Source organism: Dasypus novemcinctus, chromosome 18, assembly GCF_030445035.2.
Source record: "Dasypus novemcinctus isolate mDasNov1 chromosome 18, mDasNov1.1.hap2, whole genome shotgun sequence".
In the NCBI taxonomy this organism is placed as follows: domain Eukaryota; kingdom Metazoa; phylum Chordata; class Mammalia; order Cingulata; family Dasypodidae; genus Dasypus; species Dasypus novemcinctus.
Genome location: NC_080690.1, coordinates 76,588,944 through 76,616,278, shown reverse-complemented (window position 1 = coordinate 76,616,278; position 27,335 = coordinate 76,588,944).

Sequence of the window (27,335 nt, the reverse complement as noted above, 5' to 3'; positions counted from 1 at the left end):
CCGGGACGCCTCGTTTTCCCCCTGGGCGGAGTCGCGGAGTCACACACGCGCGCCCTGATCCTAGTGTGCTTTTCGGTCTGAATCCTCTCTCGGCTTTGTATTTTTTTTTTTTTTAAAGATTTATTTATTTATTTAATTTCCCCCCATCAGCGGTTCGGGAAGTGTGGGCGGCGCCATTCCTGGGCAGGCTGCACTTTCTTTTCACGCTGGGCAGCTTTCCTCACGGGCGCACTCCTTGCGCGTGGGGCTCCCCCACGCGGGGGACACCCTTGCGTGGCACGGCACTCCTTGCGCGCATCAGCGCTGCGCGTGGCCAGCTCTACACGGGTCAAGGAGGCCCGGGGTTTGAACCGCGGACCTCCCATATGGTAGACGGACGCCCTAACCACTGGGCCAAAGTCCGTGTCCCTCGGCTTTGTATTTTAAGTCACCGGTTCCGCGAGGTTCCCTGACCCCCGTCTCTAATCCTACCCCACTTGAAATTGTGCTCCTCCCGAGCAGCGGGCATCTTATTCCATCCCTGTGAGTAGGATAAAGGAACAAGCGGGATCAGGAGAAAGAGACTGATGAGAGAGTGAGGGGGAACCGTAAAGTGACTGCAAAATAGGGAATGGGGAAGGCACTTGCAAAGGGACAGTATGAGTGAAATAATAAGCCTACCCCGAGAAAGTAGCAAGAGGAGAAAGAATTTTAGAGGAAAGGCGGGAGTGGGGGCGTTCCAAAGGATGAAAGAGTAAAACAGGGGGAGGTGCGCTTGTTTAGCAGTACGGGTGGGAAAACAAAAAGTGAAGCTCTTCCGACAGTTTGGGAGGAGGAATAAGAGTTGAAGCCACAGCAGCTTAGTGGTGACGGGACAGAAACTGGGACCAGGGGTGACAGAGCTCCAGAGAACAGAAGGGGATGTGTGTGTGTCTGTGCGCGTGCGCGCGCGGCAGAAATACATGGAGATGGAGGACAATCAAAATTTGGAGGGGGGCGAGACCAATGGGAAATGAAATGGATTGCAAGAGTGGAGAACAGGTGAAAGAGAAGCAATAGAGAAACAGGAGAAGGGGTGGTGGTGGAAGCAAAATGAGCGAAACCTCAGAGGCAAAAAAAAAAAAAAAAAAAGAAAAGAAAAGAATCAGGAGAGGGAGAAAGACAAAGCTTGAGAGAAGGAAACATATAGTAGAGGTGAAAGAGGGAGAACCCAAAGCCAAGTGAGTAGTGAGTTAATTGGATATGATTATCACAATTTAATCATCCATATTCGCTTTATAATTTAATTAATTTAAAATTTGATTGTTTTACTTACACAGATGAGGAGAATTGCAAAACTCCTGTCTATAGGCTTGTGCATTTTTCTAATTGTTTGCATCAGATGATAACTTCCCACTGCAATCCCCCATCAGCCAGAGGGCAGAGATTTGTCTCAATTCTGGGTTACCCTCTTTCCTTTTCCAGTCATGGGGTAGGGAAAGTGAAATGGGGCAAGAAATTTTTGACTCTGTCATCATATGCTGCCCTATTAAAGGAACATGTAAGATGTCTGTGTTTGTTGTGTTTTAACAGATTTACTCTTTGAATTCATTCTTTGGCAAGCATATGGTAATAGATTTTAATCTATTGAATTTCTGCTTTTATGTAAATTATCATTGCCTTCTGAAATGAGGCTTTGGTTGCATCCTGTAATCATCTTATGTCATTCTTTTCTAAAAATGATACATTATCAATTTTTTAAAAAACTTTGGCCTCAGAAGTTGTTAGCTTTTTTTTTTTTAATTTCCAAATTTGCCTTCCCATTTAAGTGTATTGTGTCCAGCTTATGATTGTAAGACCTGCATCTTTCTAGTCTTCATTGAAAGCATTCTTTGGTACTTAGTAAATAATTTTAGACTGTTTCAACGTACACCATGACCTATTATCTTAACAGTCAAAGCCTAATTTAACAAGTTAGTCTATATGCAATAGCTTCTTCTCTTTCCTTATATAACTTCTTAAGTTAATAAGCTATAAATTGTAGATGTTTCCACAAATCCCTCTTGTCCATTCTCTACAAGTGTGGGAAGGATTGTCTGACTCACTTGTAACTGTGCTCCAAGACAGCCTGTTTGTTCATCATGAAGAAATTTGCCCAGAGCTTATTGCCATAGCTGATCATCTTTCAGAGTTTCTCAGCACCAAAAACTATGTGTTCACCATTTTATATGTGTAATTTTTTTTTCTTTTGAGATACCAGGGAGGGGGATTGCATCCGGGACCTCATATGTGCAAAGCCAGCATTCAACCATTGAGCCATATTGGCTTGCCTGAGTTGGTTTTTTCATTTGTTTGCTTGTTGTTTGTTTTTCTCTTTTAAGGAGGCACCAGGAACTGAACCCGGACCTCCTGTGTGGGAGTCAGGAGCCAAACCACTTGAGCTACATCTGCTCCCATCCATTTCATATTTTTTAAAAATACTTTGTAGTGATTTGCTAAAGAAGTAGAATTAAGTGCTTGGGATCGTTATGTATGAAACCATGAAAAAGAAGTTCTCTTGCTTAAGCATATAAAAGATGGTCCTGGAATTTTTAACGGGAAGGTCTGATGAGGACTAACTTTGCCCACTGCCCTATGCATACCACCATTTCAAAATTCAATTACACCCAATTCTAGCTTAATTCAGATGTCCTTAGTATGACTTGGTGAGATGACCTCCCCCACTGGGTCTTACTACCTCAGTCTGCCCATCTGTAACATGGAGTTGATGGATTAGTCCAGGAATTCTGAATCTGAGCAATAGTGATCCTCAAATGATTGACAAATGAATGTGTGTCTTTGTGTGGCAATTTTCTGGAAAGGGATGACCAGTTGTAATTTGAATCTTAAATGATTCCTCCACAAGAATGAAAACTCCTAGGAAGACACAGGGACATAGGTTCAGAGACAGATACTCTCTCAGAGATCTCTTTACATCAGGGAGAGATCTGAAGTCAGATCATGCCACTTCCTGGCACGGAACCATCCACCAGGTTCTAACCACCCTCGGGACAAAATCCAGACTCTTCACTGAGGCTACACAACCCTGTATAATTGGGACCCTTGCCAGTGTCTCCATGCTCATCCTGAGAACTTACCCTCTTGCCCTGGCTTTCTTTGCCTCAGTCATGCTTGCCTTTTTGCTGTTCACAAACACCAAAGCCTTTTCTGTCTCAGTTCTTTGTCTCTAAGTTTACATGCCTCTGGTCTTTATCTTCTTTCAGATCTAGGCTCAGACATGACCCACACCCCCATCTAAAATTCCTCTACCAGTTAGTCTCTGTAGCCTTACCCAGGTTTTATTACCTTCACATCAGTTGCCCATGTCAGAAATGATCTTCTCCAGTGATTATTTTGAGTCTTCTGTTTTCCTCCACTGGAAGAGACATGGTCTCCACTTGTTCACAGGATGATTTGTGGCACCTTAACTTTGGAGGTTATGTTCAAATGCTAGGGCTGTGGGTTGGGCTGAGTACTCCTCATGGAAGACCAAGCCAAAGGGGTGCTGATGTAAAATACCAGAAACCTGTTGGCTTTTATAAAGGGTATTTATTTAGAATAGCAGCTTAAGTTACTTCACTCACCAAAGTCTGTTGCCACATCTTGGGGCAAGATGGCTGCCAATGTTCAGCCTTCCTCTTCTTCTTAAGGCTCTGTGGTCCCAGCTTCTTCCAATATCAGCTGTAGGCCATCAGGCTCTCTAGACTTTGTCTCTCTCCCTGAGGCTCAATTCTCTCTGGGATCAGGCTTGTTTATCTCCACAAGGTCATCTGTAGATGATCAGGCAAAAGGCTCATCTCTCTTCCCAGGGCCTCTGCTGAGTCTGTGGAGCTGTCTGTGTTCCTCTGTGTTCTCCTGTGTGTTTACTTCCCAGGTTCCAGCTCAAAATTCCAATCTCCCTTCTCTATGGTGCAGTTTTTCTGTGTGTTCCCTCCCATCAAGGTGTGGGGATGCAACATCCTACTGGCATAGCCCAATCAAAGCTTTACTCATTATTTAATCAAGTAAAAGTGAAACTTCTGAATTCAATACAGTCAAATTAAATAGCACAGAGGAACAGACCAGTTTACAAACATAATCAGTATTTTTGGAATTCATCAATAATATCAAACCGCCACAGGTAGGTAATGAGGATGGGCTCCATATTCTGGAAATTTCAACTCCAATTGATCTTTACCTCCTGTGGGTGCTTATTTTACTCAAAGTAAGATCAGAAGTATGTACTGAGGTCTAAAAAGCCCACATACTTGGTATCATCATGCAGAGTGCTATGTCACTATCCTCCACCAGCTCCTAGAATTTTCAGCCTCTGCACATCACCAGGGGCTACTGGCTGCTATCTCAGGCCAGAGTGTCACCTTCACCAGGTGATCTGCTTAGAATCAATTGTCTTGATTTTCCTTCAGGAGGGATAAGAAGGTCAGGAGCCTGAGGGACCATGAAGGAGGCATCCCCCAAAGAGCTAGTGGGCACTGTGCTTTAATGAATGGAAAACGAGGGAATAAAGTTCATTTCCCCCAAGAGATCCTGAACCCTCAAGTATACCTGTGACCTCCTATCTGAGCTTACTTCGGCCAATCCTCAACTGCCTTTATTTTTTTGTCTTTATTTTATTAATGTTACATTCAAAAAATATGAGGTCCCCTCCAATTTACCCCACTCCTCCGCCCATAACAACAACCTCCTCCATCATCATGATACATTCATTGCACTTGGTGAATACATCTCTGAGCACCGCTGCACCTCATGGTCAATGGTCCACACCATAGTCCACACTTTCCCACAGTCCACCCAGTGGGCCATGGGAGGACATACAATGTCTGGTAACTGTCCCTGCAGCACCACCCAGGACAACTCCAAGTCCCAAAATGCCCTGACATCACATCTTTTCCTCCCACTCCCTACCCCCAGCAGCCACCATGGCCACTTTCTCCACACCAATGCCACATTTTCTTCGATTACTAATCACAGTAGTTCATGAACAAAAATCAGTAAGTCCACTCTAATCCATTCTCTATTCCTCCATCCTGTGGACCTTGGAATGGTTGTGTCCACTCCACATCTATATCAAGAGGGGTCTTAGATTCCACATGGGTGCTGGATGCAATTCTCCTGCTTTCAGGTGTAGGCACTCTTGGCTCCCTGGTGTGGTGGTTGACTTTCTTCAACTCCATGTTAGCTGAGTGGGGTAAGTCCCATAAATCAGAGTGTAGGAGCTGAAGTCTGTTGAGGCTGAGGGCCTGGCTATCACATGGTCAGTCCAGAGATTCAGGTCCCCTGGGTATACACTAAAACCCAGCACCAACTACAGATCCAGTAAAAGTAACCGGAGAGGCTTGTGAACAAAGACCACATCTGAGTCCAGCTCCATCACACAGAAACACAAACACCAAAGTAGGGCCAACTGACATGGCACTGAACTCCATCTGCCATGACCATAGAACCTGTGGGTCTCTGTAGCGCTCAGAAGAACCAATACCTGGGGTTGTATCTACTTTGCCTCTGGGACTCTGCTGAGGTGTGCATAAGAGCGACCCCTCGGATAACCTCCCGGCTCTTTTTGGAGACTCATAGCCATATAAACTCATTTATCCTTTCCATTTCCCCCTTTTATTCAGGTCAAAAAGCATTTTTAACTCTTGGTATTATATGTAGACTGAGATATTCTGCTGGTCCGAGTTGACCCTTGTATTTAAGGTCATTTTCTAGTTACATCATCAGCTGGTACTTCGTAGTAATCCCTCAGCACCAGAGAGGCTCATCCCTGGGAGTCATGTCTGATGGTGGGGGGAAGGCAACACATTTACATGCTGAATTTGGCTTCGAGACTGGCCACATTTGAGCAACATGGAGGCTCTCAGGAGATAACTCTTAGGCATCCTGCAACTCTAGGCCTTGTTCTTATCTCAGGTGCACACACTTACAAGCATAGTCATTAGTATCAAGGGCTCATTGTTGGACTTTCTTTCTTTTTTGGTCATTGCAGTTGCACTTGGGGGATTGTTGCTGCTCCTTTAGGGACTGTGATAGAGCTCCCCTGGCTAGGAACTCAACACTCCCTCAGTTGTTTTTATTTGTAACCACTATGAAAATATCCAAACATTTTTATGTACCCTGGATATATGACCTGAAGAATTCCCTGCCAACCATGTGTCCCCTATCAATAACATCCCACACCAGTATTCCTCCCCTGCCATTGTTGAAACTCTCTGTGATCCAAAACTTCTTCAATATATTGAAGCCCAATATATTGCCAGGTGCCATTAATAGTAAAATGGAATATAGTGATGAATTTATAGGTTAGATATAGAATACATATTTAGAAAAATTAAGGTAAAAATAAATTGGGGTATCAAAAAATTTAAAAATGCAAAAGCTTGTTTTTGATGTTTTGCCTTCCATCACTGCAGTAAGTGTTGCCCTGTATGCAAATTGGCAAGGCAACTTCTGTCTTTTCCTCAGTGTCTACATCCTTTCTTTTTTCTTTTTTCTAATTATTAAGCTCATCTTCACGAAAGTTTTAGATCACAGTAATTCATATGTACAATACACAGTACTCCCACATATCCAACATAAAACCCTTTTCCCTTCCACAACAATATTACATATTCATACTATATTTACTGAAACTGATGTACAGATATTGAGACAATAGCTTTTGAAAAAGGTAACATTTGGGTTTACATTATGGCTTATATTTTAGACTGTACAATTTTCTAAATTTTTAGTTATCTTATGTTTTACATTATGATTTACATGTTAGCCTATCAGCCCCTATACATTTTTGGTGTAAATTAACATGTCATATCCATCCTTGCATAATCTTGTGGAACACTTCTATTGCCCACACAGTTACATTGATTCCATCTATTCAATACCTCTTTCCCCCTCCCCTCAGGGCCCACAGTGACAGTCAATTTTCATTGCTTGAAGGGCCATGTTCAGAGATACTTGTAACAATGTTGAGGGCTTGACATGCTCGACTGCCCTAACACATTGGGAGCCACCATTTCTCTCAAGATATACAATTCCCTCTATTTGAGAACATCAGTCCTCCCCAGGATGTGGGTATGCCTTCACATTATATGAGTCTCTAGCCAATGTTATAACCCACTATGACAAAATGAGCACTCACACACTCCCTAGAAGCCTGTTCTGTGTCAGATTATCCCCTTTAAGCATCTTAAACAAGTAACCTTCCTTATTATATTTTTTGAAAAATTTTTCTCAGGATTATACTTTCAACCACATATCTGACAATCTCCTATGTTCATAGGTTCCTCCATCCTCCCCCCAATTTCTTGGGCAATATTACCCATCCTCCCATCCCTAGCCCCCCTCAAGCCCGCAAAGCCCCACCCAAAGGTAACCCTGTGCCCCCATTTTATCCCTTCCTTGTACAAATATCTCCAGCTTATCACAGATTTCACCCATGTAGGTGTCAGCTTACATCCTTCCTCTACCCTCTAATATCTTTTAAGCCTATCATCCAGTCTCTATCTCTCTGAGACAGCTTGGTTTACTTATTTTATATCATTGAGGTCTTGTAGTATTTGTCCTTCAATGTCTGGGTTGCTTCACTCAATATAAGGTTCTCAAGATTCATCCATGTCATCATGTATGTTTGTAGTGTATTCGTTCTTAAAGCTGAGTAGTATTCCATTGTATGTATATACCACATTTTATTGATCCACTCATTTGTTGATGGGCATTTGGGTTGATTCCAACTTTTGGCGATACTGAACAATGCTGCTATGAACATTGGTGTGCATATATCGGTTTCTGTCCTTGTTTTCAATTCTACTGGGTATATACCCAGCACTGGAATTGCTGGGTCATATGGCAAATCTATAGCTAGTTTTTTGAAAAATCACCAAACTGTCCTCCAGAATGACTGGATCCTTCTGCATTCCCACCAGCAGTGGATGAGTGTTCCCATTCCTCCACATCCTCTCCAGCATTTGTAGTCTTCTGTTTTTTTCATAGCTGCCAATCTTATGGGAGTAAGATGGTATCTCATTGTAGTTTTGATTTTCATTTCCCTGATAGCTAGAGATTTGGAGCATTTTTTCATGTGCTTTTTAATCATTTGTATTTCTTCTTTTGAGAAGTGTCTGTTTAAATCTTTTTACCATTTTTTAAATGGGTTGTTTTTCTTTTTATTTTCAAGATATAGGAGTTCTTTATATATGCAGGTTATAAGTTTCCTATCAGGAGATATATGGTTGCCAAATATTTTCTCCCATTGTGTAGGCTCTCTTTTCACTTTCTTGACAAACTCCTCTAAGGTGCAGAAGGCTTTAATTTTGAGGAAGTCCCATTTATCTATTTGTTCTTTTGCTGCTCGTGCTTTTGGTGTGATGTTCATGAAGCCATTTCCTATTGCAAGGTCCTGTAGATGCTTCCCTACACTGCTTTCCAAAGTCTTTATGGTCTTGGCTCTTATTTTAGGTCTTTAATCCATCTTGAGTTGATTTTTGTATAAGGTGTGAGTTGGTAATCCTCTTTCATTCTTTCACATATGGATATCCAGTTCTCCAGGCACCATTTATTGAATAGGCCATTCTCTCCCAGTTAAGAGGGTTTGGTGGCTTTATCGAATATTATATGACTATATATATGAGGATCTCTATCAGACCTCTCAATTCGGTTCCATTGTTCTGTGTGTCTCTCCTTGTGCCAATATCATACTGTTTTCAGTACTGTAGCTTTGTAGTATGTTTTGAAGTCAGGTAGTGTGATTCCTCCAATTTCATTTTTCTTTTTCAGTATGTCTTTGGCTATTTGAGGCCTGTTTCTTTTCCAAATAAATTTCATAGCTAGTTTTTCTAGTTCATTAAAGAATGCTGTGTTGATTTTTATTGAAATTGCATTGAATGTATAGATCAGTTTTGGTAGGATAGCCATCTTAATAATATTTAGTCTTCCTATCCATGAACAGGGAATATTCTTCCATTTATTTAGGTCTTCTTTGATTTCTTTGAACAGCGTTGTGTAGTTCTCTGTGTATAAGTCTTTTACATCTTTAGTTAAATTTATTCCTAGGTATTTGATTTTTTTATTTACTATTGTGAATGGTATTTGATTCCTGATTTCCTCCTCAGATTGCTCGTTATTGGTGCACAGAAATGCCAGTGATTTTTGTGCAGTGATCTTGTAACCTGTGACTTTACTGAACTCATTTATAAGTTCTAGAAGCTTTGTTGTAGACTTCTCAGGGTTTTCTATGTATAGGATCATATCATCTGAAAATAGTGAAATTTTGACTTCTTCCCTTCAAATTTGGATGCCTTTTATATCTGGTTCTTGCCTCAGTGCTCGAGCAAGTACTTCTAAGAGTATGTTAAATAGGAGGGGTGATAGTGGGTATCCTTGTCTGGTTCCTAATCTTAGAGGGAAAGATTTTAGGATTTCACCATTGTAAATGATGTTAGCTGTGGGTTTTTCATATATACTCTTTATCATGTTCAGAAAGTTTCCTTCTCTTCCGATCTTATGCAGTGTTTTTATCAAGAAAGGATGCTGTATTTTGTTAAATGCTTTTTCTGCATCTATAGATATGATCATGTGATTTTTTTCCTGCAATCTGTTTATGTAGTGTATTATATTAATTGATTTTCTTATATTGAACCATCCTTTCATACCAGGAATGCATGCTACTTGGTCATGGTGTATAATTCATTTAGTGTGTTGTTGAATATGATTAGCAAATATTTTGTTAAGTATTTTTGCGTCTAGGTTCATTAGAGAAATTGGTCTGTAATTTTCCTTTCTTGTGGTGTCTTTGTTTGGCTTTGGTACTACAGTAATGTTGCCATCATAGAATGAGTTAGGCAATGTTCCTTCTGTTCCAATTTTTTGGAAGAGTTTCAGCAAGATTGGTGTTCATTCTTTCAGAATGTTTTGTAGAATTCGCTTGTGAAGCCATCTGGCCCAGGGCTCTTCTTAGTTGGGAGGTTTTTAATGACCGATTCTATCTCTTTACTTGTGATTGGTTTGTTGAGATCATCAAATTCTTCTTTTGTCATGTTGGCTGCCTATGTGTTTCTAGGAATTTGTCCATTTCCTCTAAAATGTCCTTCTTGTTGGAATATAGTTTTTCAAAGTATTGTCTTATTATAGTCTTTATTTCTGTGGGGTCAGTGATGATATCTCCTTTCTCATTTCTTATTTTGTGTATTTGCATCTTCTCTGTTTTGGTTTTGTTGTTGTTGTTGTTAGTCTAACTAAGGGTTTGTCAATTTTATTTATTTTCTCAAAGAACCAGCTCTTGGTTTTGTTTATTTTTTGAAGTGCTTTCTTATTTTCTGTTTCATTTAGTTCTGCTCTGATATTTGTTATTTCTTTCTTCTTACTTTGGGGTTACTTTGCTTTTTTTTAGTAATTCCTCCAAGTGTGCAGTAAGTTCTTCAATTTTATCTCTTCTTTTATGATGTATGAATTTATGGCTATAAATTTCCCTTTCAGTACTGCTTTTGCTGCATCCCATTAGTTTGGATATGTTGTGTTATCATTTTCATTAATGTCAAGGTAGCTATTAATTTCTTTTGAGATTTCCTCCTTGACCCACTGTTTTTCTGGAGTGTGTTGTCTAACTTCCAAATCTTGATGCAAAATCTGGGTCTCTGGCCCTTGCTGATTTCCAGCTTCATTCTATTGTGGTCAGAGAAATTATGTTGTATGACGTCAATCTTTCTGAATTCATTGAGACTTTTTCTGTGATCTAGTATGTGGTCTATCTTCGAGAATGATCCATGAGCACTTGAGAAGAGTATATCTCCTGCTATATTTGGGTGTAATGTTCTGTATATGTGTTTACGTCCAGCTCCTCTAATATATTGTTCAAAGTCTTTGTGTCTTTATTGATTGTCTTTTGAGATGTTCTGTCTAAAGTTGATAGTGGTGTATTAAAGTCCCCAACTATATTTGTAGAGGCATCTATTCCTTCACTTAGCTTTTCCAGTGTTTACCTCATGTATTTGGAGGCACCCTTGTTAGGAGCATAAATGTTTATGATTGTTCATTCTTCTTGAAAGATTATCCTTTTCACTAATGTGTAGTGTCCATCTTTGTCTCACAATTGTTTTCCATTTAAAGTCTCTTTTGTGTGATATTAATATAGGTACTCCTGCTCTTTTTTGGTTATTGTTAGCTTGTAAGATTGTTTTCCAGCCATTCACTTTCAACCTTCTTGGATCCCTGGGTCTAAGATGTGTTTCTTGTAGACAGCATATAGATGGGTGATATTTCCTTATCCAATCCTCCAGTCTGAGTCTCTTGACAGGTGACTTTAATCCACTGACATTTTATGCTATCTCTTTCAAGGAATTACTTATATTAGCCATATTTTCTTTGGATTTATGTTTGTCATATTCTGTTTGATTTTCTTTTTATGTTTTTGTCTTTTTAGTGGCTCTTACACTCTCCTCCAACTCTGTCTCCCTTGTTTTTTTTCTTTCTTCCTGCAGAACTCCCTTTAGTATTTCTTGAAGGACAGGATTATTGTTAGCATACTCTCTTTGTTTCTGTTTATCTGTGAATATTTTGAACTCTCCCATCATTTTTGAATGCTAACTTTGTTGGATAGAGTATTCTTGATTGGAAATATTTTTCTTTTAATACCCTGACTATGTCATACCACTGCCTTCTTGCCTTCATGGTTTCAGATGAGAAATCAGCATTTAGTCTTATAGAGTGTCTTTTGTATGGGATGGTTCTCTTTTCTCTTGCTGCTTTTATTTTTTTCTCTTTGTCTTGATCATTGGATAATTTGACAAGTATATGTTTTGGGGCATGCCTGTTGGGATTTTTGCTGTTTGGGCTGTGTTGTGCTTCCTGGACATGTACATGCATCTCCCTCAATAGGTTTGGGAAGTTTTCAGCCATTATTTCCTCCAACACCCCTCTGTCCCCTTTCCCTTCTCTTCTCCTTCTGGGATGCCTATAATGCATATGTTTGCACATTTTGCATTATCATTTACATCCCTAAGATCCTGATGGATTTTTTCTATCTTTTTATTAATCAGTTCTATTATCTGTTTGATTTCAGATGTACTGTCTTCCACATCACTAATTCGTTCCTCTGCCTCTTGGAGTCTGCTGTTATTTGCTGAGTGTGTATTTTTTATTTCTTGAATTGTGTTGTTCATCACCATCATATCCGTTATCTTTTTGTGTATGATTGCAATTTCTTCTGTATTCTCTCCAATTGTTTTCTTCATATTCTTAAACTCTTCCTTCACTTCATCAAATTGGTCCCTAATATATGTTTTGAGAGCTTTAATTACTTGTTTTATATTCTGCTCCTCTTCCTGGTTTTTAGTTTGTTCATTGGATTGGGGCATGTTTTCCTGATTATTAGTTTGGTTTATAGTATTTTGTTGTTGTCTTGTCATTTTATCTTGATGGGTTTAATCAGTTGCTTAGCTTCTTTGTCTACTTTGGGGTTTAATTAATTGTTTTTGTGTGCATGTTAAGTCTTCTGTTTGTCACTTTGTTCTTCTTATTCTATTTCCTTGTTGTTGGCTAGGTTCACTTGAAGGAAAATGTTAGGGCCAGAGAAAGCAAAAGGAGAAAGAAAAGAAAAGGAATAATAGTAGTATTGATAGTAAATAGTAACAGAGGAACCATGTAAGATCTAGGAGAATGGATATTAGACTCAGGTAAAGTATGTAGAGTTATAACAGTAAGAAGAGTAGAGTATGTATAAAGAGACAGTAATCTGAATATTGGGAGGAATATAGTGTGATTTAAAAGACCAGTGTGTTCAGAAGAGAGGGTAAGAGAGAAGAAAGGACAATAATATAAAGAGTGAATAGAAGACAGAAAACAGAACAAAGGTATTAGAAATAAAAAGTCAGAAAAATAGGGGGGCAAACAATGAGAGGTGTAATGTAAGAGATGATCAATGATGGAGGATAGAAAGATGTAGAGGAAAGGGGACAGTGTTGGTGGCCAAAATCAATACACAGAAAAGAGTGAAATTGAGAATGAGGAAATACAGCAAATGTGAAGCAATTCCTGCAGCACATAATGTAAAAAGAATAAAAAAGAAGAGATAGAAAGAAAGAGAAATAAAGGGACAAAAGAGAGGGGGAAAGTAAGCCAGAAAAAGAAAAGAAAAAAGGGCCTTGGTGGGATAAAGAGGAAGGAAAAAGAAGACAAAGCAACCAAATATAAGGGAAAGTTTCAAGCAAGGAATCCTCTTTGTAGTTAAATAAAATGCTTAGGAATCTGATGTTCCCCATCTCCCTACCTCACTTCCCTCTCTCCCAGGCAGCAGGAAAGCTGCCTGAGAGGTCCAGTAGGAGATTCAAGTGGGTTCCTGTTGAACCAGCTCTGCACAGAAAACAATGACTCTTAATTTCCAGAGAAAGAGTACCCACAACTCACCAGGAACCCCAAGTATGCTATTGGAAGCTTGGAAAGCACCTCCTAAAGTTCCTCTCCTTTAGGTGTGCTATGAGAGGGCTAGTTGATTTTCTGACTCCCAGGCCAAGTTTCCTATCCCAGGGTATTTAGGTGAATTGGGCTTTCTCAGCAGATTCACCACTCCTCTCTTCCCAGAGTCTCCCCAAGCCAGCTGTATGCTCCACCAAGCACAAAAAAAATAAAATAAAATAAAATAAAAAAGGGGGGAACACCAGAAAATTGAACCCATATTAGGCAGGCCCCCCTGCACCCCCCACTGAATCTCTCCCACCCACAGAATCAATCCAAAACTGGAGGGCTATGGTAATCCAAGACCTCTGGGAACACTGGACTTGGGAAAAGGAAGTCCAGGACACTGCAGACCCAGGGCACATAGGTCCATGTATCATGCACTATGGGGGCTCAGGGGACACGGACCTGGGAACCATGCATCCGGGGACCATGGGGCCCAGGAATGCTGCCACACAACCAACAGTTCTCAGGGAACACTGCAGCCGCCAGCCCTAGGGGAACGAGTCCCGCCAGCCCACAGCTTCTGACCTTTGTACTTGTAAGCTGCAATTCTACCTTTAGCAAGCACCACCTCCATCACTGTCTCTCCAAATCAACATCCATACACCCTCCACCCTGCAAGCCCAGAAGACAGCCCACTCTGGCAAGACTCCAACCCCACTCGGCCGCCTCTTTGCAAAAGAGACCATAAGGTGTACTCACTCAGATGCCATCTTGCCCCACCTCCATTAGGCAATGTTCTGACCTCACTATTCACCATAGATTTCATACTTGAGGGAAATATTGCAAGTTCTTTAACCAGCTTTCACAGTGGGCCATACATTAGAGAAGTCATATTTGGGAGAACTAAGTCACTAAATCCTTCTCAAAGGTCAGTCAACTTCATATGTTAAATTCCACAGTATTTAAAAGTCAGAATCTTTAGAAGTCATGAGATGATGGGGTTGAAGAAACAAGGACATGTTTGGAAATGTCTAGTTATCTTCAACTATATCTTGTAAGAAAAATCCTTTTTTGGAAGAAAATAAGGCTCACCTGATTGTGGAAAAGAAAAGAATTTATTCTTAATCTTGCAAGAAGGGGTGCTCAACCAGAAAACATGGCAGGGGCCCCAAACACAAGAAAATAACACAATTTATACCCCTAAACCTAGCATGCAAGCCCTTCCTCTGTTTGTCTATAAACTGGATACTTAAGAGGTTACAGCCTATCTGAGAGGTCTTTTCTGTGCAAGTCCCCCAGTTTTTGATTAACAGTTTCCTTCATCACACTCCAACTGTTTTGGCTTTTACCTTCTCCTTTTGCCAAATAGGAAATGAAATTTAGTGCTGAATTGGTATTGATTAAGCTCTTCCTTGCGCATCTTTTTTTCTGGCTATAGGACTGGCTTAAGCTGATTTCCTTTGTTTCTGCTTAACACAGGAGTGGGAGACTGAGGGAGTAGGCTGATAGGTTACATTAGTTATTTTTTCCTCCCTGCTTTATATTACCTTTATGTGAAAACTAAACTGATCTCATCTCTTACAGTTGCCCCTTTTTCTTTTAGTTTTCACATTACCATTCTTTAAATAATAGCTATCTCATACTCTTCATTATAGGGATCTCCTTCTTTAAGGGGGTACAGATTGTTTTGTCTATATTGTATGGGCATTTGTTTGGTAAGGGCATTTTCAATGTATCTTTGAACTAGCCCTTAGGCACATGGAATGATTCGACACCCCAGCTGAGATAATGAGGCAAATTAAGATGGACAGTGCAACCATTTTCCATTTTCCAAACCAATTTTCTAGCTATTCTGTGAGTGAACTGCTAATGCCAGAATTCTCTGCTATTCCTCTGATAGGGCTGTTAGGCCTTGTAAAGATTTAGTGATAGTTCTGTCAGGGGCAGTGTTATTCAGGATGAATGTATAGCAACTACTTCCAATCATAACACAGAATCCCCCTTTTTCAGCTAGCATATCTAAGGCCATCCTATTCCCATGCCATTCTTCTAGTAACTTCTAATTGTCCTGCAATTCCTTTAACTGCATCCTTGGTGTAATCTCTGTGGTTATAATAAATGTAATTAATATCTACATTTTTATTAATGGTGACCCACCACAACAAGAATAACTCATGGCCCTACTTCGGAGTTTGTGTTTCTGTGTGATGGAGCTGGACTCAGATGTGATCTTTGTTCACAAGCCTCTCCTGTTACTTTTACCAGAACTGTAGTTAGTGCTGGGGTTTAATATATACCCAGGGGACCTGAATCTCTGGACTGACCATATGATAGCCAGACCCTGAGCCTCAACAGACTTCAGCTCCTACACTCTGGTTTATTGAACTTACCCCACTCAGCTAACATGGAGGTGAAGAAGGTCAACCACCACACCAAGGAGCCAAGAGTGCCTACAACTGAAAGCAGGAGAATTGCATCCAGCATCTATGTGGAATCTAAGACCCCTCTTGATATAGGTGTGAGTGGACACAACCATTCCAAGGCCCACAGGATGGAGGAATAAAGAATGGATTAGACTGGACTTACTGATATTCTATTCATGAACTATTGTGATTAGTAATCAAAGAAAATATGACATTGGTGTGGAGAAAGTGGCCATGGTGGCTGCTGGGGGTAGGAAGTGGGAGGAAGAGATGAGATGTGGGGGCATTTTCAGGACTTGGAGTTGTCCTGGGTGGTGCTGCAGGGACAGTTACCAGACATTGTATGTCCTCCCATGGCCCACTGGGTGGAATTTGGGAGAGTGTGGGCTATGATGTGGACCATTGACCATGAGGTGCAGTGGTGCTCAGAGATGTACTCACCAAATGCAATGAATGTCTCATGATGACAAAGGAGATTGTTGTTATGGGGGGAGGAGTGGGGTGAGGGTTGTGAGGGGTATATGGGGACCTCATATTTTTTTAATATAATATTAAAAAAATAAAGACAGAAAAAAAAGAAAAACTCAAACCCAGCTGTTACCTGATTTTTAGCCTTAAATTCAACTGGGGTTCCTCAGGGAACTCCTATATTATCTAAACAGATCCACTCATCAAAAGAACTAAGTAGACTTTTCTTCTGTCTCCCTCCCTGGGATGTTATTTTTACTTTTTTTTCAAATGCTAAGGTGAATGGGACAGCCACTTTGACCAGAGTACAGGTTTCACCCCACCTCTCAGGTAACACTGGCCGGAGGACATCCTTTCCACCAAAGGTCTGCTCAGGTTATGGCCAAACTGGAGAAATTGCCAGTACTATCTCACAGTCCATACTTGTATACACAAGACCATGGTCCCAAGGTCCTGGAGCCCTTTTCCCCATCTAGATAGACAGGCAAAGTGATTTCTTGGACCAAAGCAAGAAGTCAGTACAGCTTTGATGTTTCTTTTGACAGGAGGGAAGAGAGAGGACAATATACTACAATTTTCACCAGGAGTAGCATGCTGGAAGAGAAGCACCATGACTTAAACTCCCTTTCATGCTTTTCCATACCTAATGAAAAGGGTACAATATAAGTAGTGGGTCAGCCTGTTGCACAAGCATAAGATTTGCTTTTGTTCAGACTTTGGACTGTATATTTGACCATTCTACCCAGGATTTTGTGTCTCCATATCCTGTCTCTATTTTCTGGTTTGTTTTAAATCCTTTGCTTTAAGTATCCTGACTGCTCTGAGATCATTCTACATTTGGGAACTGGCCTTTGATGGGTTTTACCTTGGTATCTCTGAAGGGTTAGCTAGAGGGGACATTGTTGACATTATATCTGTAGGAGGAGGAAGGACTCGAATACGGAACCTCCCCAGAGGGTCTTCACTGTAACATCCACTTCCATCCCATAGACTCTGTCAATGGAAGAATAATGGTTGTTATTGCTGAATTTGTCTGCCTTTCTAATGGTTATTACTACCAGGTTACACTGGAGGTTTTTGCAGTCTGGTAGGATATTATCTTTATAAAAGGCTATCTTGTTCTCTAATGGTTTCAAGTGACTATGGCTTCCTCCATTCCCAGCGATCCACCTCTTGTACTCAGTAGTCCACCACACAAGGCTCCAATCAAGATGGCGAGGAGGTTGAGATAACCACTCAGTGATTCTGGGCACAGATATTTATTTTTCTCACTCAGCTGCCTCTGCTGTCCTAAATCGCCACATCATATCACTCAGCAGGCATCAAACTGCACTGTCTGAGACTCTAGAGCTTTTGTTATATCTACTATCAATTTAATGGGGCTTGTCATGACATGAATCCAAAACATCATAGTATAATTATTCTCATTTTCAGAAATTTTAAATCCTTCATCTGCTAGTGTTTTGAGGCACTAGACAAGATGAATATAATAAGAACCTTCCCCCTAAATGGAGGGATATCTTCCCACAAAGTTCACTGATATAGAGTCTGACCAGTCCTTCCCCCTCTTTCTGATACACCTTCCCAACTATTGCCTTCTCTGAGTGATCTTTAAGGGATCCAAAGTTGAAATTATTTCCCAAGACTTGGATATGTTGTTGGGTACTTATCGTCCAGCTCAGGTACTGGACCCTTTACTCGAGTGTAGTAAGTCCAGCTTTTTTCTGCCTTTTGGATTGCCATTTTAGTTAGCAAGACTTGGTAAGATCATTGCCAGGTTGATTGGAGTTTGGACTCTTTTCATGACTTGATTAGAACTCAGCTGCCAGGTCGGTGTTGGACTGCAAATTCAAGAGGCAGAGTCTGAGCCAGCAAACCACAATGTCTGAGGGATGACAAAGTAGAAGACAAGGACAGTATACAATTTTGAAGAAAGGGATCCTTTGACTTGAAGGAGGGGAGTTCTTCAGCTTCCCAGGGAAGGCCAGACTAGAGAGCATTTCATAAGGAGAAATCCCCAGTTCCCTTATACAGGCAGTTTGGATTCTTAACAGAGCTATAGGTAAACATTTAACTCATGGTAATTTGGTTTGTAAGACCAACTTAGATTTTTTTTAAGGTTTGGTTCATTATTTCCACTTTTCTTGAGGATGCAGTTGCCAGGGTGTATGGAAGTTCCATGCGACTCCTAGACCTGGCATAATATTTTGCAACACTTTGGATGTAAAGTGACTACCGTTGTCTAAATCTATATTTTCCACTCACCCATATTGGGGAATGATTTGTTTAAGGATAATTTTTGAAGTCCCTGATGCTGTAGCTGAAGTTAGAAGGTATGCATCTATCAACCTTGTCAGGTGACCTACAATAACCAGAACATACTTTACTTGACCTATGGGGTTATTTCAGTATAATCAACCTGAATGCTCTGGAATGGTATGAGGCTGGGCTCCCTCCCCCCTTGCACTTGCTTTCTTAAAACTTTATTAACTCTCTGACAGATTATGCACTGTTCACTTGTTTGGCTATAGAATAAAGGCCCACACACCCAAAATGCTTGAGGACCAGGTCACACATGGTTTGTACCCCCTCAGTGACTCCCTTGGTGCAAAACCACTAGAACTTCCCTCATTATTTGTTTACTCAACATCTGATGACCGTCTGGGAGGAGGCACTTCCCTTGGCAATCTAAGATTGCCCCCAATTGTTCTAGTTCTCTTGCTTCCTGTTCAGAGAAAATAGGGGCTCCATTTTCTTTGGGGATGGAGGGTATAAGGACCATCAGTTACAGAGGGGAACAGAGGGGAGCCTCTTTGCCCTTTTCATCAGCCCATCTGTTGCCCTTTGCTTCAAAAGTGTCACATTTCTGAAACCCATTTATATGTACCATGGATATTTCTCTTGGTAAGGGCAGCTGCCTAACACTTGTTTCACCAGTTCCACGTGGATTAATTCTTTCCCTCTGCTATTGATCAATCCCCTTTCTTCCCAAATTTTGTCAAAGATTGTACCATGCCAAAGGCATATTTAGAATTTGTGTAGACTGTACCATCTTTTTCCTCTAACAATTTAAGGGCTTGATTTAATGCATACAGCTCACAGTCTGAGCCAACCAGTCATTGAGCAGTCAGTCAGCTTCTTTCACCTCACAAGTTGGCCCATGCCCATCAACAACAGCATAGCCATTGTGCCTTTCTCCTTTCAGGACTTTAGAAGACCCATCTATGATCAACATTTCCCCGCTGAATGTAACAAAAAATGTTACATTGAAAAATATAAGAGGTTCCCATATACCCCACACCTCACCCCACCCCCACTCCTCCCCTATCAACAACTTCTTTCATCATTGTGACACATTCATTGTACTTGGTGAATACATTTTGGAGCACTGCTGCACTGCATGTATTATAGTTTACATTGTAGTTTACACTCTCCCCCAGTGCATTCAGTGGGTTATGACAGGATATATAATGTCCAGCATGTGATGGCTAAGACTGCTTCTATCTGCCCATCCCTTACTTCCAAACCCAGACCCACGAATACTATTAAGTCCCTTCCCAAAAAATTACTTCCAGCTTCTGGGATGTACAACAAGGGCCAACAATTTGATTGTCCTCCCAACAAATATTGGGAGAAAGAATGCGGACCTCAAGTCCTTCTTTTACCCCTGAGACTATAAGGGAACTGCCAGAGTTTGGTCTCTTTAGGTTGATGACCCATAGAGGATCAGGCTGCCTCAGTGTCTACCAAAAATATAATCTCTTATTGATATGGGCCCACCCTTAGATTTACTAAAGGCTCTGGGTGGGCTTTTGAAATGAGGAGCTTTGGACCCCCCAATCCTCAAAATTTATGAAAGGGATTACCCAACTCTCTTTAAACTCAAGACATTCCTTTTGAAATGACCAGTTCTCCCACAGTGACAGCACCCTGCAGAGCCTTGCATTCTCCTTGCCCTCTTATCTAAATAAGCCCATTTTGCATCTTTATTTCAACTCTGCCTGTTTCCTCCCTGACTCATCTCCAATCTTTTCTTAACCATGTGGTCAACTGTGCTTATCATAACCTTTGCTTTCTGTTTCTGATTTTCCTCCTCTCTCCTTACAAATACTTTTTGGGGACTCTTCCAATGGTTTATCCATCTATCCTTCTATTTTCTGAATCTTCTTCTGAATATCAGGCCAACACCCCTTCATGTAGCTGACTTTTAACATTCCTTGAGCCACAGGATCATCAGGGTCCATCCCTGAATATTTCCTCCCTTGGTCCCTCAATCATTGCATGTAAGCAAAGGGAGTCTCATTCTTCTCTTGGGCTACTTCAAAGGCCTTATTCAAGTTTTGAGATTTGGGTACAGCCAATTTGATTCCCAGAATAATGAGGTTTCTAAGATCTTTCAGCTGTGCTCTGTTCCCCAAGTTGTTATTATCCCAGTTAGGGTCTGTGTTTGGGAATTTCTATTCTGCTGCCATTACCCCCTGCCTGGGCAGATGCTGCCTTTCCCACTCATTCATAGCTGTCCTCCACACCATTCCTTTCTTCTCCCATAAAGAGTATATTCAGTCCATACTGAATATTCATAATATTCATAAGTTCAGGCCATGTGTATAAACTAGGACCTAGGAATTGATCTCCTTGTTCCTGGATCTTCCATTAGTGATTTCATCTCCTTTTTGAAGTTCTTTACTTCAGTACTTATCAGTGGGGCATTTACATAGTCAGTCTCTCCTAGCCTCATTGGTACTTCTCTCAGTGGATAAAAAGGCTCAGTGGAGTTTTGCTCTTTCACCCTCTTCTCCTTAGGTGTTCTGGGGAATGGGAAATTCTGTATATCTTTCTTACACTGTTCCAATTTTTTCCTCAGCTGTTGGTGTGTTGTAACCAGTGGAGTTGTTGACCCCACTTGTTTCTCAGGTTCCCCAGGATTTAGAATGGGTTCTATTGGGTCCTCCAAGTCTAATAGCACTTGTCCCAGGAGGGGAAGGGGAATGTAAGGAGGAGGGAGATTCAACAGGGAACCCCAGGCTTTAGTTTCTGTGACTTTAGTTTCTGCAGCCTCAGTTTCTACAGGCATAGTTTCTGCATCTATATTTTCAGCTTTCCTAGGATAGAGAGTGACCCCCTTTCCCTTTGGTTAGCACACAGCATAGTCAGACTCTTCTTTGGATGAGGGTGTTTTCCCATTAACATACAGTACAAGATCAGCACAATGTCAATCCTCATTTGCCCTTTATTTTGGCCAGAATACATTGGGCAGTAAAATACTCTCCTTGATCCAGATACAACAGCAGTATTTAATCATTTTCTTTTTGTCTTTTCCCCTGATCCAATCACTATTGGTCCAATGCCTTAACATCCTCCCTAATAGACTATCTGGAGGAATATCTCCAAGGAATCCTACAGATACCCCCTTCCCCTTTTTCCCAGTCTACTGACTGCATCTATTTCCCATTCTGAATCTTGCTGGGTCTCTTTCTCTTGAATCTTTTGCTTTGTCAGTCTCTGGCCCTTTCCCTCATGGGAGAAGGGAAATGCAAATTGAGACTCCAGACTCACTTTATGCAATGTGTCACATGTTTCATGCATGTACAATCAACCTCAGATTCATCAGAATTTCCAACTACCAAGGAAATTCTATCAATAGCCCTTGTTATACCTTGGCCTATGCACAGAGTTACTTGGTCAGCAAGAGACAGATTTTCTCTTCCCCTTTTCTCATCTACAATCAGCAGATCTAAGTGTCTGCTCTTGGGTCCCTTGGCTGCCAGAAGCAAGGCCCCCACCAGTGGAGTCCAAGACCACTTAAACAATGGGTACACCTCCCCATTGTCCACCTTGGGGGTCCACTCTCTGAAACTTCAGAATCCCAGACAAGCCCCAAAGTTGTAAGAAAGAAATTTTTTTGGAATAAAATAATGCTCACCTGATTGTGGAGAAGAAAAGAATTTATTCTCAATCTTGCAAGGAGGGGCACACAACCAGAAAATGTGGCTGGGGCCCTGAACAAAGGAAAATGACACAATTTATACCCCTAAGCCTAGCATGCAAGCCCTTCCCCTGTTCCTGTATAGATTGGATATTTAAGAGGTTACAGCCTATCTGAGATGTCTAACTATCCCGCACAAGTCCCCCAGTTTTTGGTTAGCAGTATTCTTCATCACATTCCAACTGTTTCGGCTTTTACCTGCTTTTTTGCCAAAAAAAAAAAAAAAAAAGGTACCTCTGTACATGGCAGTGTACATGGTGGTCTAGCCCTTCTGTTCTTGTTTCATTTACCTTCAGCCCTTTACATCCCATTTCTATCTGGAGTTTGTTCTGATTATAAAGGACTCCAGTAATAGCATTAAGACCCATCCAAATTGGGACAGGCCTACACCTTAATCGAAGTAACCTCATCAAAAGATCCTACTTACAATGGGTTCACAATTACAGGAATGAAGTTTAAGAACAGGATTTTTCTGGAGATGTAGCTCCAAATCACAGAGCACTAAATGGAATATGAAAAGTTCTCTGTTCATGAGGTCCTTATTAGGAACAAAAACACACTTAAAGGAAGTCTTTTTATTTTTATTTTTTGGTATTTATAGATATACTAAGAACTTGACATATTCACCCCACACCCCAAATCATCTTTAGTTAATTTGTGCTTGTGGACAACCTATAGAGCCACCATATACTCTGATCACAAAATTTGATTTGGATGTCAAGGCTGATGTCACACACCAAATATATGTAAAAGTTTTTTTTTTATCAAATAGTGATGCTGTCTGTGGTGAGCATGACAGGCTTCCACATTAATTCAAAAACAGCTGAGAGAAGAAGGAAAATTGGCATGGGGATTTTATGGCACTCACTGTGGCACTGGTGTGAGTGTACCCATATATGGTTTGATCTTGCTAATTGTGCTAAAGGATGGAGTGCCCAGGCTTACCAGCGTATGCAGATATGAGGACTGAGAGGAGAAGATTGAAGCTTAAAAGGTGTCAGTGAAACATCAAAAATTGGAATCACTCTTTAATACAATATAATGTTACTCTTGAAGCTCCTGACTACTTGGTTGGAAAGACTAGTGTTTTCCTCATGCTAAAAATTTTCTAAATGTCTTTTCCTGCCACACAAATGTAACCCAATATGATTATTGAAAGTTGAAGTTTTTACACAAATTGCTGATGATATTTCTACACTAGTTTTATGACAAAGTATGAGAGTGTTCATCAAATATAAATACTTTACTAGAAGGGCAGTGTTTCAAAGAATGTAAATATCAATATGTGATTGTTGTTTGAAGCATTATGATATGTGATTCATTTTCAACTAGTAAAGATCCCCTTTTTAAATTTTACCATTTTTTTCTTTTACATGTTTTAATCCAGTTTATGTATTTAATTTACACTTCTCTGTTACTCCGGTCAAGTATTTAGACTATACATAGAGTTGTTTTTGAGATTTGTGTAAAATAAAAAACCATCTAGGGCTACTGCTTCTGGGGAAAATGATGGAGAATGAAATGCCAGGACTTAGTCCTCCCACCAAAACAACTGTTAAACAGGCAGGAATAATCTGAAACAACTATTTTAAGGCTTTAGAGGCCAGAAGAACACTGTACAGTATCCAGAGAAAATCAGGAGGAAGAGGCTGGTAAATTATGGCAAAGAACAGTACTTTGCCCTCTCCCTATGGAGGCGACCAGTGTCCATACCCCATTCTTGTGGCAGGTTGCCATGGGATCCAGTCCTTGGCTAGCTTTCTGTTGCCAGAAAGGGACAGAACAAGGGTGGGCACAGCCAATCAGTAGTTACAGTTTTGATTAGTGAATTGGGATCACTGGAGGCTGAGGTCTGAGGGCAGCTACTGTTTCAACCTGCTCTGGACAAAAGTGATGACAGCCACTACCCAACCAGACAGAAGAGGAGGCAGTGGAGATGTAAAGATGCAGTGCTTCCTCTATGGAGGACATATAGCAGAAAGGCTGCATTTGCTGGGCAGGCCAGGAAACCTCAGCTTTGGGGAGCCATCCAAGAAGTTTTTGGCACCCTTCCTGACCCCCTTCACAAGGCACTTTGGAGCCAGTCTGTGCTCCCTTCATGGGTCTCTAGTCCTGTTTTAGCTGGGAAAGACTCACTTGGGGGAGTCCTCTTCAGGGTGACCCCACTTCCTAGAATTTGCCCTCCAGGCAAAAGTAGCTTGAGACAATGAAAGAAGTGTAAAAAACTACAGGGGCAGACATTCTAGGACAAAGGCATGCCAGCTTCAAACACACAGGAGAGGGAAGCTTGTCCCCTGGGAAAGAAAGCTCTGCCTTGGGCAGATCTTCCTGATAGGAGGGCTGAAGCTCAAGAAAATCTGTTTTATCACCTATAGTCTACAAAACCATGAAACAGAAATCTCAGGAAATAAATCCCAGAGTTAACATTTTAAAATATTATAATGTACAGTGTACAAGAGTATGAGGCAAACAAAAAGGAAATGATGACCCATCCAAAGAAATAGGAAAAAAATACAGAAAACATCAATAACAAATATGAGAGTGTGGTCATACTGAACAAAGCCTTTAAAAAAATGATCTTAAAAATGATTAAGTAGGTGAAGAAAAGTACAGAGAAAGAACTACAGCATGTCAGGAAAACAATGAACAAATAATATGAGCATCTAAGTAAAGAGATAGAAATTTTAAAAGCTACCAAACAACTACTGTAGTTGAAGACAACAATAACTGAAATGAAAAATGTCAATGAGGGTTTCAAGAGCAGATTGGAGATGTCAGAAGAAAGAATCAGTGAATTTGAAGACAAGTCACTTGAAATAAGTCAGGCTGAGGAACAGAAAGAAAAAAATATATTAAAAGTGAAAATAGCCTAAGGCATCTATGGAACACCATCAATTACACCAATATATATATTACAGGAGTCCTAGAAGTAGAAGAAAGAAATGGACAGAAGGAACAGTCAAGTAAAGAATGACAGAGAACTCCCCAAACTTTGCAAAAGACATGAATATACACATCTAAGAGGCTCAGAGACCACCAAACAGGATAAACATGATAAAAAATGCAACCCATCATTTACTGATTACACTACTAAATGCATAAGACAAGAAGGTTCTGAAAGCTTCAAGAGAAAAGCAACAGGTTCTATAAAAGGGAATGCTGATAATGGATATAGGGTGAAATGACCAAATACCTGAAAGTAATTTGTTTGTTCCCCTTTCTCTCCCCATTGCTAGGATACAAAGGAAAGAATTATATGTAAATTAGATGATAATGAGATTCAACCCTCCCTTGCTGCCAGATTTTGTTTCTTGTTGTCAAGAAAATCCTGCTGGAGCAATGAAGCATGAAACAAGCTTCAACTAGTTGGCTGGACCTGTGCAGAAGCAGCCCCTGGCTGTCCTCACTTAAACTTGCTTAATTAACATAGTAAAATTCCCACCCAGGTGTGGAGTTATGTGCACCTTTTTTGATCATGCAATTTATGTGCAAGCATGAGTTACTGAATATACTAATCATACAAGTATATAACTAGCTACATATGTTCATTCATATGCATAAAAAGCTAAGGCATAATCAAAGCAGATGCTAAATTGAAACTCAGGCATTTAAGCAAGAGTGAAATCACAGCTCAGGGAGTTAGGTCTAAGTCGCTTTAGACTGACCATGGCTCCTTGTCTCTGCAGACACAATAAATGTGACCCATATTGAAGTTTTCTTCTTGCCATCTCTGGTTATCTATAAAGGCCCTGCTTTGAGGCCTAACAAATTGACAACTCTGTCAGGACCAAAATAAATAAAAACAGTAACCAGAGAACACTTCCAAGGTGGACTGTGGAGGGGGTTGTCCACATCAAGACATCCCTGACTCTGTGGCTGCTTGGATTTCCCAAGGACTCAGGGTTTACCTGGGGCAGAGCCCCTTTCCACCCACTGATGGAACCAAGGCTCATGAGGTTAGGACAGAGGACCACTTGGTCTCCTTCCCTTGGCAGGTGAGTTCATTCCTTTATTCATAATTTTTGGTTTTTGGCTGACTACAATTTAGCATTTGGTTTACCTTCACTAAAGTAGTGAAGTTTTGATTGTAGTGGGAGAGGCTTCATGGGTTTGAATCTCACTCTTGCTTCCTTAAAGGGAAGGCTGCTGCCTTATGTGCCTTTGTTTTGGCTGTTCTTTCTCTCTCTCTCTCTCACTTCTTTTCTGCAACCATGGGGAATAAGGCTTCGGTAAATGAGTGCTCACTACTAGAATGTGTCCTGAAAAAATGGTCTAAATTTTGGGGATCTGGGTTTTAAAAAAACTGATTATTTTTTGTAATGAAGCATGGCCTAGCATGGCCTAGATACAGATTAGATGACAGCAAAAAAAAAAAAGGATCTTTGGATTTCAATACTATATTGCAATTACACTTGTTTTGTAAGCAGCAAGAGAAATGGGCAGAAGTCCTATATGTTCAAATCTTCTTTCAGTTGTGGAAAGATAAGGAGACAAGAAAGGGTTGTGGGTTAATGTTGTATGGGTCCCCTTCAGCCCTGGTTACAAAAACTGCTGAGGTCCTGGGATCCTCTCCTTTAGAACCAACTAATGAACTCCTAAACTTAACTACCCACCACCTCATTCCAGACTGCCTCCACCTCCAACCCCACTGGACCACTGCCAAAACCCACTCTTCCCTTGGAGGTGTTGAATCCCTTTCCCTCCCACAAAAGCCTTCACTCCAATCTCCCTTCCATACTCAGAATGAAGTTGTTTTCAGCCAGGGTCACCTTCACCCTGACCCAAAGGAGACTGTAGGTCAGTTTCTGTTCCAGCAAATTCTGAATGGAACCAATGTCAAGGATGGCCCTGAGGCTTTCTTTTTGTCCACACTCCCTTCACCTCCTCCAACTTGTTTAATTGGAAAAATAACACTACGACTTACCATGCAGACCCTGAGAAAGTAACAACCCTGTTTGTTTCCATTCTTGCCACACACAACCCAACCCCTGGACTGATATACAAGCCCTTATGATTGTCCTCTTCATACGTGGGAAAGTATATAGTCCTTAAGAAAGTATAACAGAAAGCCAAGA